Source organism: Patagioenas fasciata, chromosome 7 (assembly GCF_037038585.1).
Source record: "Patagioenas fasciata isolate bPatFas1 chromosome 7, bPatFas1.hap1, whole genome shotgun sequence".
Classification (NCBI taxonomy): Eukaryota; Metazoa; Chordata; class Aves; order Columbiformes; family Columbidae; genus Patagioenas; species Patagioenas fasciata.
The window spans coordinates 24,140,718-24,157,694 of NC_092526.1; the positions used below are offsets into that span (position 1 = coordinate 24,140,718).

Consider the following 16,977-nt stretch of genomic DNA (forward strand, 5'->3'; position numbering starts at 1 on the left):
TAAATATACCAGGAAGCACTTGAATATACACTGAACATACCAGGAAGCACAGCTTGGCAAAGGTATTTTTTCCTCTTGCCCTTTCTATCACTGACAGTATACAGCGTATTTTCTAAAATCATAAAAAAAGGGTTTGATGTTGCATGTTACTTATTCTGCTGTCTTACAGATTCTGAAAATAGGGCCATCACTGTGCAGCAGGAATGTAAATGAATTTTTACATTGCATTCTCTATGGCATTAAATGGTTATTTCTCATTAATCCTTATAAAACAAACCCTTCCACCACAGAGATGCTCTCTATACCCTTTATGTGGTCCAGGGCAAATCAGTTCAGGGAAGGTGTTTGTGCTCAAGAGGGCCATGGAAATTCACATGGACCAAGCTATTTCTGTGGAACATTCTACTGTTGGAGAAGCAGAAGACAGAGAAAAAAAAAAGTGCCCATCGTGTTTGAAGCTGGAGTCCTTGTGCAAGTGGAAAATACATGCTTTCACAGCTATCTCTTCATAGGAGCTGAAGTGGCCAGCTCCAGCCAGCAGGCCATTTAGAATCTGAAGGTTTGCTAATGAAAGGAAAAGCTTTCAAAAAATTAATGTGAATGGTGGTAGGGTCAGAACTGAGCCACAAACACACATCTCATCAGATTCTACACATGGTAATGATTCATATTAAAACCCTAGTACTCTTCTGCTCTCTTACATATGGCCAGAGTCCTCTAAGGAGGCTTGGGTCTCCCGGCCTGCATGCTGTTTTCATGTTAGGGTTACGTCATGTAACCAGGACTGATTAATCTGAATCTCCAGTAATGGGAGGGAGGGAACGGCCCAGCCCAGCTGAGCCCTGCTCTACAGTGTACTGGTAAGACATTTGGGACATTTTGTCACCTGTCACTTGTGAACCTCTTCATGAGTTCATTGTTTTCCCTTTGCCCATGTGGTCTTGGCTCAAGGAACATTCGGGCAGGTGGCTTCAAGGATAAGGGAGGCTGGGCAGTTGCATTCTTACAGGCTGGATTTTACCTGTGGGATTAGAAAAGAATATGTCACACTCTACATTTTGTAAAAAATATTTTATTTGAAACAACACATAGAATGCATTCCCACTCACTTGAAACACAGAGCTAGTAAATGAGAACCAGGAATGAAAACAATTATAAATAGCCCAGAATAGCTGCACCGAACACAAACTAAATAAACTGTAAAAACAAACAAGCAACATAGCTCATTGGAAGTCTATTTGATACTGAAATATTTTTCTCTATGAATGAACTGCAATTGCTACAGGAATGTGGGTGACACCAAAATCTTTATCATCTTTGATATATATGAAATTTTTGGAAGAGGACTGGAAACTCAGGTGTAAAGTGGCTTAACAAACTTCCCTGATGTCTGGAGCCTGAGTTACCCTGAAGCCTCTAGTGAGTCTGCTAAGCTACTGTGGTCATGCAGAGGATTGTATACATTGCACAAGTGTCTCCACAGCCATTCTAGGGGCCAGGACGCTGCTCAGACTCCACCTCCACCTAGGGGCCCTGCTTCTCAGCACACATACCATGCACTGGAGTTTGGAAGAGGTCTACAAAGCTTATTGAGCATTCTCTACATCAAAGGAATCCTTTCACTGCAGAACTGGGACTTTTATGACTCCTTTCTGCTACATAAAAGGGACTGAAGATCTTCACCATTTGTGCAAAAGACTTCCTTCTTCTGTGCTTACTTGAGGTTAAACAAACAACTTATTTTTATATGGGCTTCAAAACCAGCCTGAAAGCACCAGAAAATCAGCTGCAGCAAGCTGCATTCTGCTACCAGCAGCAAAGCAGAGGAAGACTTCAACATCTGTGATTTTATTTAGAACAATTATGCCTAGGACAATTGCTACAACTACTGGTTGACAGGCAAAGAAATCTCACTTGCTTGTTCAAATTTAGTTCTGCAGTACAAAAGGACTAGTAAGTGTGATTACCTGATGGTCACCCACACAAAGTAGGTTTGTAACTCTAATGGAGATGCTCTTACCGGAAGACTGCTGTCCTGCTGTCACCAGGACATCTCACTGGCTGGGTTAGCATAAGACAGTATCCCTGCCACGGGCGGTGTGTGTTGTGTATTTTTGTTTGTTTAATTCAGGATAGAAACACCTTGGGTAAATATTCACATAGCTGCTGTTCATGTTTTATTTATTCTATGGATAAATGCGCAAATGAGGTTGGAATTAACACTCTTGAGAACAACTCCCTGATGAACTCCAATCTAATCTGTCTAGTAGAGAAATAGTTACACATCCTTGAGGGTGGGGATTGACTTCATTATGTCCAATTTTGCAGTAGTTGCTAGATGCTAGACCACTATTTAGTCTGTGTGCCCCTGTGGGTGTACATGGAGGGGAAAACAAACAAAACACAACTGTATCCCAATCTGTCCCTGCTGCTACTGTAAGATATTTTCTCACAGACTGCCAATGCTTCTTTCACCAGTGCTGCTGGTATTGATGAATGTCAATTTGCCATGTGAACTGCAAAATTTTAAAGCTGAATTTACACAGCAGTTTGCTGTGATGAGTTCCAAAGGTCCCCTCGGTCCAAAGGGGATTCCCATTGCTCTTCAAATGTCTCATTTTATTAGGGAGATGACACCTCCTCCTGAAAACTTGGCTGAAGGGCCATAGTCAGCTATTCTGAAAAGTGCATGGACTGAGGAGGAAAGGAGATGGGCAGAGGAATGTGTTCTTGTTTATATTGTAGTAACAAGCTGCCATTAGTTCTGCAATTTTCTAAGGCATCATAGACCAGAAGCCCTGTGGTGTCTGGTTGGGGACAGCTGTGGCTGTGTAAAGACGTACCAGGGCATGAGTGAGGGGCTGCATTCTGCTCCCTTCCACCTCAGATTTGGAAGGAAGAAGTGAATAAATCCAAGGACTTCTCCCATTCCTGCCCTTTAATGGTGGCAGTGCCCCCAGAGACAAAATCCCACACAGCAAAGGTGAGAGCCTGCCTCTAAAATGCTGTGGTTTTGCTGTAGCTGTTCTGTCATTTTGAACAATTCAGAAAGAGACAACATCTAATTCTTTGGCATACCCTAATTCAGGTTGAGTAGTTCTGTAATAGCTAAAAAGCTGGATCCTGTACCAGTTTGCATGGAGTCTACCTTTTTAAATCAACAGCTTCTGTCAGAATAGAAGTGGGCCCTTTGCTTGCCTAAGGCATTGAGCATCTTTCACCTTTGCGCAGCTGTCATGACAAATAATTCATATTACAAGTTTATCTCCTAATTTCCATTTTTTTTTTCTTTTTTTTTTTTTTATTAGGTGTTCAGAATACCTCTCCACACATGAGCAGTTGCAAGCAGCAGCTCTGTAGGGCTCTACCTAAACATGACCTATCACTAAACTGCAGCCACAGCCAGAATGGCTATAACCCTGAAATATTCCTGAAGGGCAATTGCCAAGTGCGACCCACTGTCCTGAGATGCCCCTGTGCTGCTGTGGGCACAGGCTTTGCCCCCCTCCCAGTGGAGGGTCACTGGCAGGGGAATGTCACCACACCACCTTCCACTCAAAACCAGGCTGTGCCTCCAATGTGTTCCTGATCAGCACGGCCCAAACCCACCTCCAGGAGCCAAATTCAGGAATAAAATGGAGGAAGGTATGGGTCACATGATGAAAAATGGCTCTCAATGGCACCCTTCCATGAAGGGGCCAGGAAAGGGTGTGAATTTACCTAGCTTTGACTCCCCTCTAAACCTAACTCTAGGTTTAAGAAAGAGATAAAAACTAAAGGCACTTGCTGTGCATTTACACCTTACGCCACCTCCTCACACCTTCCCAGTTGTGTCTGGCAGCTCAGCACACTGCCATTTCTACAGCAGCAAAATCAGTCTTCATCTTCTATTTCTAGGACAAGCCCTTGTTCAGCATTCTTATCGCTTTTCTATCCCTGATTTGATTTTCTCTTTGCCCAGAATTCAATTTTCCAGCAAATTATACCAGCTGCTCGCAAAGGCTCCCCCGAGCGCCGGCAGCAGCTTGCGCTTGCTCTGCGGCACCCGGGGCTCCTCACACCTGCCAGACCGGCCGCTGCCGCCCGCCCCTCCCTCAGCGAGGAGGCACGGGAACACGGCGGCCGGGCGGCCCCTCCCTATTTCGGTATCCGGCAAAACGCAGCCTGAAAGGCGCCCGTGCCGGCAGCCCCTCCGGCCCTGCGGCGGCAGACAGACCGCCTCGGTGCCGCCCCCGCCCCGCTCTCCCGGGACAAGATGGCGGCGGGCACACACCGTGACGCCGTCGCTATTGTTGTCCCCCCCGCCCGCGCCGCCGCCCGGCAACAGCGACACCCAGCGGCCCCCGCCGGCCGCGTTCCCCGCCTCGGCCCCGCCCGCACTCGCTGTTACGTCAGTGACGTCAGAAGGACGCCCACCCTCACTCGCCGTTACCGCCCGTGACGTCAGACAAAGGAGGCGGCACGGCAGCGCGTGCCGGTGCTGTCGGTCGGGATTTACCCGTGCTCTGCCGTGCTGAATTTTGCCAGTAGTGCCGGTCGGGGCCGGTACCGGCCCCCTCTTGCTGCCCCCAGCCCCAACGTTCCTGCCCCATACTGGGCGCAGGAGCCTTAGGGGATGCCCCTGGGTGCAGTGGGAGCACAGGGTCAACAGCCGGAAAATCAGCTCCTGCCTTACAGGATACCGTTTCACACGGGCTGCCACCGGGAATGTGATAAATTATTATTTTATGTGCTTTTTACAATCTTTACATTTGCTGGCAATCTCAATAGTCTCTGGCAGGGGTTGTGAAAGCCTATGGCCTTTGATGTAAATATTAATTTCCTTTATCTGTTTAGGTATTTGTATATTTTGGCCAACAAAAATATGTTTATACTTGGATATTTCTAAGAATAAAACCACTTATGATCTAGACAAAACTGCACTATTCAACCTTCTGGTTAGCTATTTATATAACAAAAAACACCTCTGAAATCATACTTGGAAAAAAAAGCAGGACCTGCTGTATTTAAATAACTCTGAATATGTAACAAGTTTCATGTTCCAAATACATGCTTTTGAGTAAATGCAATACCTGAAAGGGCCCTGAGGCAGTGTACACTGCAAGTGTGCATTAAATGTGTGACTGACCCTGTGTAATACAAAATGAAATAATTGTCTTTCATGCTGTAATGCCCATGGACAGAATGGATCAAGTCAGGGATGACAACCAGCAAATACTGATGGTCTCCAGAAGGTATGGAATAGGTGTACAGAATAAAATGAAGTGATTACTTATATAGCAATTATAGTAAAACCCCACACATCTGCAATTGCCAGGAAGCTCAAAATGCCCATGAAGTTCAGTACCAGCTGACACTCTTATTCAGGGAGGAGATGGATTTGAGAACACCGAGTTTAACTGAGGAGTTTGCTCTCCAGAGCCTAATAATGTAGCTGGTCTTGATTTCAGTTTTCTGTAGGAAAAACTCATGTGACAGCTCTGTGCATCACTGGTGCTATTCTGGAACTTGGTTGTTCTAAACATGGATCAGGCTCTGACTCTGGGTGCTTTTCAATAAGCTGTTTATTAATCTGGCACCATTTCCTACAAAGTATTAGGGTGGGAACTGTTCCATTGACAGGATTATGTCTAAGTCTATACTTAACTGAAAACTACTTGAACTAAATAATGTTGCTGTCAGTTATAGTTATATCAGCTGCATCACAACTAATTCAGTGCCTTTGACACATACACTCATCTGTAACATCTTCTCTTTGGGCTAGCTTGGCGAAAAAAAAGAAAAATAGCATAAGATATATTGTTTGTTTGTTTGTTTGTTTGTTTGTTTGTTTGTTTTCCAGCCTACTTAAGCCAATGCCTACATTGCTTTTGAGGAATCTTTGTTTTCTGGACTTTTGCTCAATTTAATTTCATTTTCGCACATGCTATAAGTCAGATTTTCCCCAGCGTCACTTTCATTTTCAGGAAGCGTAGGACATCTTCAGTCCTCCTCACAGGTTCATGTGTGCTTAACTATTCTTCCCATGTTCTGCTGAGTATTTTTATTCAGTACAGGAGAAAACACATTTCTAGTACCTTTAAATAAAACCCCATATGAATTTCTCTTCTGCAGTGGCAACAGTTGCTAAGAATATGCACCACCAGTCACTTTGAGCTAAAAGCCAGACATTATGTTTCCACTGACTTACAACTTAGGGTAAATGGAGAAAGATTTGGTTTCTCTGTTACTCTGAATGACAAAGATTCCAGTACTGCCTTGCTCTGTGCATCCCTGTCCATCCTGAAGAAGCACATACTGCTTTTCTGTCTGGTAAACATTTTTATTGCCATCAGCTGCAATACTGTCTAGTGTTCTGCTGAAGAGTTCACCTGAGTTTCTAGGTTTTGTCTTCCTGTGTGTACCCTGATGATGGCTCCATGCACATGTCCCCTGGGCTGGCACCTCCCTTGCTGCCTGCTACAATTCACACAGCTCCACATGCTTCTTGTGTCAGAGTAATCATTCCTGTAAAACTGCCTTTGGACAATGTGGGGCTGCTTTTTTCATTACAAATTATAATTACAAAAAAATATTAATGCTTGTACTGTTTCACTGAGATTTTTCTTCTAATTCACAATTCCTAAGCCTTACCAGCGGTCTACCCCAACAGCTCTGTAGCAAACCATTACAAACTTTTGCAACAAACTCTTTTGTCATTCCCCTCTGGAGAATGCAGGGTCCAAAGGGAACAAATTCACCCTCTCAGGCAGAGCTGGGTCCCACATTATACAGGCAGGCCTCTGGCATATGTTTGCTTTTCACAGCACCCAGCTCCCTCCCACCAGCACCCCGAGTTGAGGAACTAAAGAGGGCCCATGATCTGGCACTACTGACTGAGCTTCCAGTGCTGCGGTGTGGGGATGAGGGCTGGGGGTTAACAGAGGGAGGTGATGAAGAGCTGGTGTTAGCTCTTAAAAAACTCTTTTAGTACTATGGCAGTTGAATGTCTAGATGCTACTGTAACTTAATTATAACAGGAAACAATGATACATATGTTTGAAATACAAGAATTATTTCAGAACAGTAGGACAGAAATGGTCCCCTTCTCAGCCCTGCCAGTGTATTGAAGTGGGTTATCTTTTCTCACTTTTCTTGGTATACAATAACTGCTATTTACATCTAATTTAGTGTAAGCACATGTTGAGTAATAGACCATAAAGCTTTTGGAGCTTCTATTTCCAGTTACATGGTACTGCTGCTGAATAAGAAATGCAATTGCTGAAATTTGTTTCCAATGATATGTTGACTAAAAGCTGCTTGAGTTTAAAATTTCTAGCCATCTAAAATGAAAACTCTTCACATGCTTCATATTCCCAGCTAGTTGGACAGTGTATTTTCCTACAGTGTATAAATAATGGATTTTGCTTTTTATATGAATCCATTATCAAACTAGGTTGACTTCTTAGTTGGCAGTGTGAATTGTCTTGCAGTGAAGCTAACTAGCTGGAACTAATTTTGAAACGGGTATGGTGTGTAATTATGGTAAACTAGTGTACAGTGACTGATCCACCTGAATCAGTCATATCAGATGTAGAAAAACAATAAAAATGACACTGAAAACATAGGTGCCTGGTTATAAATGCAATAAATTTTTGTTTAGTGATTTAAATCTCCTTACTTAGTGGAAAGCAACTGTCAAAGTTGAATGTATTTCACACTAGCTTTTTCAGTGAACGCTTTCAGCATAACCACTGGCAACATTTCATGGATAATCTTGCCCCCGGAGCAGGGGAAAATATGTCCACAGAAAAAGTAAAAACCATTCAAACAAAGTTCATGTGTTTAAAATTTACTTTGCCTTTAAAACTTTGTGTTTCCAGTACCAGGGTGGTTCAGAAAGCATCTGTTTAAACCATTAGCAGTTGGCCTAGTGGCTGCGGGGAATTCCTGAAAATAGGTGTATTCCAAGCTGAGCAGCACACTGGCAGGTGACCAACAAGGTCAGAGGATGCAGCAGGAAAAAAGAAAGTAGCAATGTTGATTTCCATTGTGTGAAAGTTTTTGTTAGAAGGGAAGTTGCCAACAGAAGGGTTCAGGATGAACTGAGCAGGTGAAGTGTTGGGAAGAAGTTGGCGGAAGATGTGGGAGGAAGTATTAAGGGGGGATAATTTAAGAGGATTAAATATGGAGAGACTTGTCAGCTGTGCTGGAGTTTGAGGACATCTGAACTAGAGAGGGACTGGGGGAAGGGATGGAGCCTTTGAACACAGAGAAATTTATGGACCTCCGAAAGCAGAGATAAAGATAAGGCCTTTCAGAGATGGTTGAAGATGAAAGACTCACAATTAATCTAACTTTAGGAGATATATCTAGCTAAGGGACCTGCAAGATTTAAAACTTTTGTTGCTGCTGTGTGGCATGTGTTATGGCGTTGTGTCTCCCTGGATAACAGCCTGTGGCTGGATGAAGGAAGATTCCAGTTACCTTCCAGCTCCCTGCCTTGCCAGGCTCATATCACTTCTCCAGGGTTATTAGCTTCCCGACATAACCAGAGTAGTCTGGCTTCGCTATACAGTTATTTTTTCACCTGAAAGAGAAGGAAGATGCATTTACATCTACAATTTACCTTGCAGCTAGCTCATCAAGAACCCAGCTGAGTCTCTGTGGATTACAGACTGCTGATTTGTCATCTGCATGCAGTGATAGGACAGGTGCTGAGACTTTCTCCGCAACCCACAAATAATAAAAGTACTTCTCTAACAGCAGCTATTGTTTTTCTCAGTTCGATGAATGCCAAGGTAGCAAGCAGCATAAGGAGAAACACAAATAAGAATGTAGCATCTTTACAAATACAGTCAGTTCTTCTATGTCAAATTAATCTCCTTGGAGAAAAGGGAGTTGTAGAGTGCACTCTGCTCTGCTAAGCTGGGATGGATCAGAGAGGTCACTGAGTCCAGACCTTTGCAGTTGTGGGCACGTATGTTTCCTAAGGGATTTTTCAGGTCTGTGGTTAAAAGTCACAAGTAAAAGCTCCTGGTCCCTTCCACTGGGGAAATTATTCCATAGATTATCATAATTCATGTTCAAGAAGCATTTATTGATACTCAGAACATGTTTTTGTTTCTCAGTTGCTCTCTGGGCTCTTAGCTGTTCCCTGTGAATCCCGCTGAAAAATGCCTTTACTTCACTGGTGGTCTTCTTCAAATATTCTTCAGCTGTTACCATGTCCCCCATTAACCATTTCTTAGCCAAGCAATTTATATATTCAACTCTTCTAATCTCTCCTCACATATCAGTCCTCCCAGTCTTTGGATCATGTTTGGTGCTCTTCCCTGGACTCTCTAATTTGTCAGTATCCAAGAATGTGTGTAATATTGCAGATGGAGCTGTACCTGCACCATACAGAAAGTGGCTATTTCTTCCTTTCTCAGTGGTGTGGTACTGTTTATCCTGTTCAATATTGTACTGGCCTTTTCACACCATATCGTGTTGCCAATTTGTGTCATTTAGCGTGCACTATCTCACTTGGATCTCTTTCATCATTATTGCATCCCAGAGTTCTCCTTCCTGTTATTGCTTCTCAAGTGCCCTCCTAGCCTGCATTTTTTCAAAGCTAAGTCTTGTTATTTTCTTTCCATGGTTCTATCTTCTTTAGGAACGTCTCTATTATTTTGTTTGTACACTGATCTTTCTGTCTTTCATACTTGTATCTTTGAGTTTCATCAAAGTGCTATGCACTCCCTTTTTCCAGATCATTAATGAAGAAATCTGACAAAGACTGTTCCTAGCAGTCATCCACATGGTAGCCAGGAGACACTTCCCACCACCTTGCTACATTGCAGCTTATTTCCTGTGATTTCATTACTTCAGCAACTTGAAAGCCATATGGAAATGGCCAAGCCAATGTGAATTACTTTTTCAGCTAAGATCCTATGAGATACAACATCATACCTCTATTAAAGCTCATCTGCACTTGCGATAGTTCCCTGTCCTTGCTAAAGGCTCTGCACTCGAGGCTCACTGACGTCAGAGTGACTATTAGGAACAGAAAGTGGTTTTATGAGAGACTCTGGCTGCAGTACCCTTGCTGTTGTTAAAGCTGGTAATGTTCATCTTTCCCTCTCTTCTGATTTTTCAGTTATTTGGCTCTCACACAGTGAACATAAAGGAGTTTAGCTAATTCTTTTAAGTCCTGTAGGATGCAGGTTGTCCAGGTTTTTTTATTTGTTCACATCTCCCTCATGTGTTCCCTTATGCATTCTTTATCAGTTGTTGCAGTTTCTTTCACAGGATCCTCTTTCCACCCTCCCTCAGTGCTCCAGGCATTTCTTTGTTTTTCCACTGAGGAAATACTTGAAAAGGAACTTGGTGTCAGAGCCATTTCTGAGTCTTTCGTTTATTCCTCTCATGTGTGAAAGAATCTGTTCTCACTAGCATTTCTCTTCTTCAAAGAATACTTATAAAAGCCCTTGAAAGAGTCAAGGTCAATCTCCTTGAACTTTAGGCTAAGATAAAGTTTTGCAAGATGGTTTATTTCAGTTGGTTTGGAAGGGTTGGAGGTTTTGGAGAGGGGTGTCTTTTGGTTTGGGGATCATTTTTTAGGTGTGTTTATGCTTAACTTGCAATTTTTGATTGTCCAAAAAGTCAGAAGAGAATAATTTATTTTAAAATTGCTCCACCATCTGTGCAAAGAAAATGAAATCTTTGTTGTGAACAAACTTTTGCACTATAACTTGATGCCAGTCTTACTGTCCTAAAGCACTGGTGAACTTACACTGTTTGAAATAAGCATAACTGACCTGGATTTCTTATGCTAGACCCTGAAAGTGGATTAAAATATATTTAGTTTTACTTAGTTTCATCATTTCCGTGTATAATTACAGTTAGCGATCTCCAGAATAAGATTAAATTGAGTGATTTTACACTCTTTAAATTACACAACTAAAAAAATCATTAGAAACGTAATCTTGGATGGCAGTAACTTCAAGTAACTGATGAGAGAAGGAGCAGAACATGATAGCTATCAGAAACAAGTGTTGGCTCTCAACACAAAAGGGAAGTAAGAAACACAGTGAAAGATCAAATTATGTCTCATATGGCTTCTCTGACACTTCCTTCAGTTTGAAAGATTTTGGTAAGTGATAAGTAATCAGCATAACTGTCTTGGGGAATAGATAGATATTACTATCTTTCTTATTAAAGATGAGGAAGCAAAGGGCTGGCAGTGAGGCAAATCAACCATGTGGCATGAACCACATCAATAATGAGGTACCACTGAAAAGAATCTCATTCTGTTTACCCAAGCTACTTTACCACTGCAATTAGGTATGCATACATACATACATACATACATATATATATTTTTTTTTTTTTTTTTAAAGGCACACAAGAGCACTAGGAAATAATCTTGCATTGTCAGGAGAAAGGCATGAGATCTGATCTAATAAGTCTTTCACATTTCTAATACTTGCCATCCCGAGTTATACTACTGGATAGAACAAATTTTTGAGATACTGGCCACTTCTATTAACATCTAAGTTTGTCTTATTAGGGACATTTTTTACAGTGATTAATTTGATTACATGTAGGGCTTGCTCTTTCTGAAAAGACGTTCCTTTGGAATATGCTATAATGACTGTCGCTAGTCCCCTGGGATACGCTGGTAGCGCACTGCAGACGGGTTAATTGACAGAACCATTGTCTCACCCCACTGTTGTCCTTTTTCCATACTGCTGGATGCAGCTGAAGTTCAATACCACCTATGCAAAGCCTGCTATTGATTTCAATGTGTTATTAAACCCCCCGTGCTTATCCTAAGTGGACTCAAAGTGAAGAGTGTTTATTCTGCATGTGTCAAATGATGTTCTGGTACAACCCTGTGTTTTACAGGTGAACCTGGTGAAAGAAATGGATAAAAATGGAGAAAAGTACCACATTAAGAAGGCCAGGTCTGTGGCTTTCATTTAATTCTGTTATTTTAAATAGAGAAATGTCATATTTTTTATGGAACGCAGTAAATATCAAGGTTGAATTAGAAACAGAATTTTAAAAAATGTATTATTGGCTAACTCAGATATAAGAAGGAAAGAGATGTCAATTAATAGTATTGGCTGCTGAGAGCCTACATGTAACGAACAGCTAGTTTCAACCATGTTTTTAGAAAACAGATTACTTCCTTATAAAACTTTATCATAGTTGGCACTCTTTCTCGTATTGAAAAGAAACAAAAGACTGATCTGGCATGAAGCCGATACTACATTTTACCTTTAAAGGAGATCTCTTCAGATCTAAGTTTTAGGCAGACTCATGGGTTGAATTGCAGCAAACTTCCATCTTTATTGCTTGTTATGAAGGTGAGTTTTATGGAAAACAGGACTGTCAAGCTAACAGCTTTGCGCTTATTAAAATTTAAAGTGTTGGTTTTTTTTTTGTTTTTTTTTTTTTTAAGCCTGGGACTAGCTCAGTATTGTTTCCACACTCTGTGCAAGCTCAAGAAAGGAAAGCACCTAAAAATAGCGTGCATTTAGGTGACTGAAGGCAAATGTGTGTGGTCTGAAGATGGAGCAGTCAACGTTTAAGTGTTGGCTGTTTTGCCAGCTGCCTTCACTCAAAATAGGTGTTGTGTGGGGCTCCTTCTCTCTTCCCTTGCACAGCTGCTCAGGAGATGCCATTGGTGCATGCAGAGGCATGAAGGTTTAATGCCTCCCAGTTGCAGACTACTTGAACCTCATGGCTGGTTGGTGCCAGCAGCAATATTTCAGCCTGACCCCCACACTCTGCTGGGACGGGGTGGGTGGTGGTCTTGGGCACCAGGAGCAGCTGGGGGGAGAGCGGTGAGGCACTGCCCAGCCCCAGCCCAGCAGCATGGCTCTCCCGTGTGGAGGTGTTGCCAAACTGCTTTCCCAGGTCTGTGGTGGTTCTGCTGTTCTTTGTACAACTGAACCTGAGTTATCTTAATTTATAGTTAGAAAAACGCTTCTGTTACTTAAAACATGTTCTTCATGCTTTTTGGTGTTTATTCATTACACTGGAGAGCAATGTGGTTATACTAACATTTTATTATCTCTTGTCTTTCACCTCCACTGTTGCATTTCTGTAGCTTATATTTCCCTTTTTTGGGCTGAAATGCTTTTCCCCAGGTTGTGCAGTCCCTTGTCTGTCGCTATGTGCACCGTAACCCCTGGCAACACCCAGCACCTCGGCACAAACACGATGGATGGGTGGCAGCTCCCCGTGTATGGACGCACGTCTCTGGCGCCCACCCGGCTGTGGCCACCACCCTGGGGGGCTGCGGTGGCCGGCACACTTCCCTGCTTGCTGCCAGCCAGAGCCCTTAACCCTGGCCGGGCTTTGTTTGTTAGCAGCAATGCAGCTAATGAAGTTGCCATGAACTTCTTTGTGGTTTACAGCATGCGAGATTTTCAGACTCGTCCATCATTGGGTTTATTTTGTTTCAGCAGGTTTCGCTGACATCAATAGAGACAGAATGAGGTCGGCACTGAATTCTTCTGAAAATCTGTCCTCTAAGGAATCTGCTTTTCCACAGTAAACTAGGAAATAAATAAATCTGGAGCTCTAAAGTGGTTTAGCCTTTTGAGAAACTGTGACTTCCAGAGAAGACCTGGTTTTGCCCGGTTGGGTAATGGGGTTGGCAGAGGAGCAGCAAGGTCAGGTCACCTGTCCAAGGGCTTCCCCAGGAGAAGGATGGATCTGGGCTGGACTCCAGTGTGTCCTGGATCTGCAAATTCACTTCAGCTAGAAATGTTATTTGCATTTTCTCTCAATATGTTTCTGCATCCACAGTGCACTGAATAGCAAGGCTAGTTTCAAATAATACTTCTGATAATGTGAAGCAAGGAAAAATGTGTTGATCTTAAGGAAGGATGGGCAGCTATTTCTGTTCCTGTGGAGACAACTTGAATTAATGGAAACCCTTGGGAGCATTTGAACACAAAAGTTGCCCCACTGAATATCTTGCCATCTGCTTTCTTTTGGAAGAAATATTCCAGAGAAAGTTGGGAAAAAGTCATGAGAGCTTTAGAGCTAGTGTTGTGATATTATTTCCTGAAGATTTATTGCCTTTTGATGGCAGTCTTTCAGCACAAACTCAAGAGTAGTTATGTTGTGAAGGAATTAGGAACTTTTGTGGCTTGTCTTTAATTTACAAATCAGCAAGACTATATCTCTCTGAGGTGACATGCAATCTTAAGTAATTTACATTATATGACACGGCAACTTTCTCCTATGTGCAAATTGCTCTCCAGGAATGTGACAAAATGGCAGTCACTCACAGTTAAGTGTTGGCTTACACCACAAAATTTAGATCCAACTCAAATTTTTTTTAGAGTAGTGAGTGGTCCCGTTAGAAAATAAGAGATCCAAAAGCTGAATTCAAATCAAATTGGAGTATCCTCTGTAATTTCAATGTGTTTGGATGTAAGATTTCAGTTGGCTCATCCTGTCTTTCAATACAACTTTAATTTTGATAGGCCTTTTTGTGTTCAGTATTTCTTGGTTTAGAAACATTCTTTTGCATATTTAAATCCTTCCACATGTCTATGAACTTTGTATTTTTGTTACATTTTAAATCTTATTTTTATTTTTGCTCCAGGATTTGGATAGTACATTAAGTATGCATATTTGTATTGGTTCTCTTCACCCTTATTGCCTACAAAATTCTTAACTGGGAGAATATTTTCCTATTCATGCTTGGGAATAGCAAATTTCTAAAACAATTCCATAGATCTAGAGTTACTGTGAGGTTTTATTTTATTCTCCTGATGAAAATACAACCATCGTATCAATTTAATATTTGGTCTAACTCCCTGAATCCTGTGTTTATGGCAAAGGATCAAGTCAATAAGGCTTTATGACTTTGTCAGAGTAGAGTCCTTTTCTCATTCAAGGAATAAAACCCAGGCCACACAGAAACCCATTATGTATTCTTGATATGTAAGCCATTCCAGAATAAAATTTAATAACAGTAATGAAACTAAATCAACATGACAAATTCCAAATAACGCAGTGGAACTTTTTTTTTATCCTCCAGCTGTTAAGACGAACTGAAATGGCACAATCATGATGTGCAAAGTCCTACAGAATAATTTTGCTGCTGCTGCTGCAACAAGAAACAACCTTTATCAAAAAAACATCTGCTGAGTTCCCTCTGCAATCACTGGCAGCTGAGACCAGTGCACAGTAAATTACTCTGCCTGTTCCATCAGCCCTCCTCTTTATTCCTCTGATACAGCATATAGTGCACCAGTAGTTGTTAGAGTATTTGTGCTGTGTGTTTGCCCTTGCTCTTGTTTATATAAATAAATGGGTTAAATACAACAGGGAAAAACCCACACACATAAGGTTCCTCTTCAGGGTTCCTGCCCCTTCCACATGCTTAAAAGGAGATGAAAACTGGATTTAAAGCGCCTCAGTGTCATTTTAATCCAAAAGGTAAACTGCCTCAGATTCTATGGCAGGGAACATCACTTGGATAATAAATATGATCGGCCAGATTTTTGATTGATTCAAATCAGTGTGTATTTTGGACCTGGCCTTATTTTTGCTAAGCTCTTTCTTGTCTATCATTGGATATTTTCTGCAAGCTGTAGATCCACATCGGTGTGTGCCACTGGAGAGGTAGTTAACAAAGATTATGTTAACTAAGAAAACATGTCCCCAGAGCTGTGGTGGTTGACGACATGATGGATGGTGCTGCAACGTCAGGTAGGGCTCTACTTAGAAGAAAATGCACACAGCCTTTAGGGGCTCAGGAGACTTCAGAAGGCCTCATGTATCGGTTGCATGTCAGGGTTTCCTTTGGAGAAGGAAAGTCAATTGCAGTTTGCAAGGCCCACGACAAAGATCAAAATGAAATCACAGCTTTCCACTGTGCAGTCAGATAACTGCTCAGCATCAAGCCTGTCTACATCCATTCCTCCTTTTCTCTGTCTCCTGACCCCCAGTCCTCTGTCTGGTAATCTTCCCTCAATGAAGCAACAGCAGTTATTGTAGTCCTAAGTAATGCAGGAGGGGGAGGTCTGCAATGTGATCTAGGGGAAACAGGCAAATCTAGGGTTTTTAATGCACTGGCAAAATCAGCAGTTAACACCTTCACCCAAGAAGAAAGTTTCCAACTAAGGATTTAGCTGTGTTATGAGTGAGAACCTGGAAGTATCATCAGGCTGTTGCAGAGGGCTAGCGAGTGTGGTTGGGCTTGCATCACCTGTGGATACCACAGAGACTATGGAGAAACCAGACCCTCTGAAAATCAAGCAGTCATGCTGTAGATAAGAGTCTAATATGTAAATCAATAAATAAAAGAGTGGTGGTGGTAGACACTACAGCCACATGTCCAGCCCATGCCCACTACCCTGGCAGCTCTAGATCTTCTGGAGCCTACAGCAGACAAGTGCAGCATGGGGCCGGACTGTCAAGGCAGGTGATGCTGGTCGATCTGCAGCGGTAGGAAGGGGACACTTGGCTTATGTGCTCTTCAGAGGGGTGACAAAAGTCTATTTCCTCCTCGAGGAGAAGTGGGGAAGGTGGGCCTGCCTTGCGGGGGTCTGCATGTGGAACAGGCTGTTCCCCGTTATGTGTTTACCTTTCCTATTTACGCGTTACTCCAATCAGTGTGATAGTTAAAAACAACCCATATCCTGATAGTATTTTTAATATATATGGTTTGCAACTGTAAAAGGCTATTGCCTATTTATATCATTCAGTATTTTTTAATTACTTGATGTACTTTTGCCTCTGTGGAGCCTTCAGCTTGTTGTGCTTGCAGAGCTATTTATATTCTGTCTTGTCTTGGGACTACTTTCACAACAGTTGGTATTCAACCTTTCTGAAGAAAAGTCTTTAAGCTCTGGAAGCAGGCAATAAAAAACTAGAATGCACACAACACAACAAATAATACTAGTTGCACCAAATCCTATTAATTATTTTAAAATGTCCTTCAGCTCAGTTACAGAGGAAGCTATTGGCCTCTTGGCTTAG

At 42.2% G+C, this 16,977-nt stretch overlaps 1 long non-coding RNA gene across 1 annotated transcript in view; it reads right to left on the reverse strand.

The window, feature by feature from the left end:
- Nucleotides 1–16,977, reverse strand: part of LOC139828433 (uncharacterized) — a 186,610-nt gene that overhangs the window by 71,007 nt on the left and 98,626 nt on the right. Inside the window, exon 2 of the long non-coding RNA XR_011740005.1 lies at nt 887–1,021. This is a non-coding gene — a long non-coding RNA (uncharacterized lncRNA). The remainder of the gene's footprint in view (nt 1–886; nt 1,022–16,977) is intronic.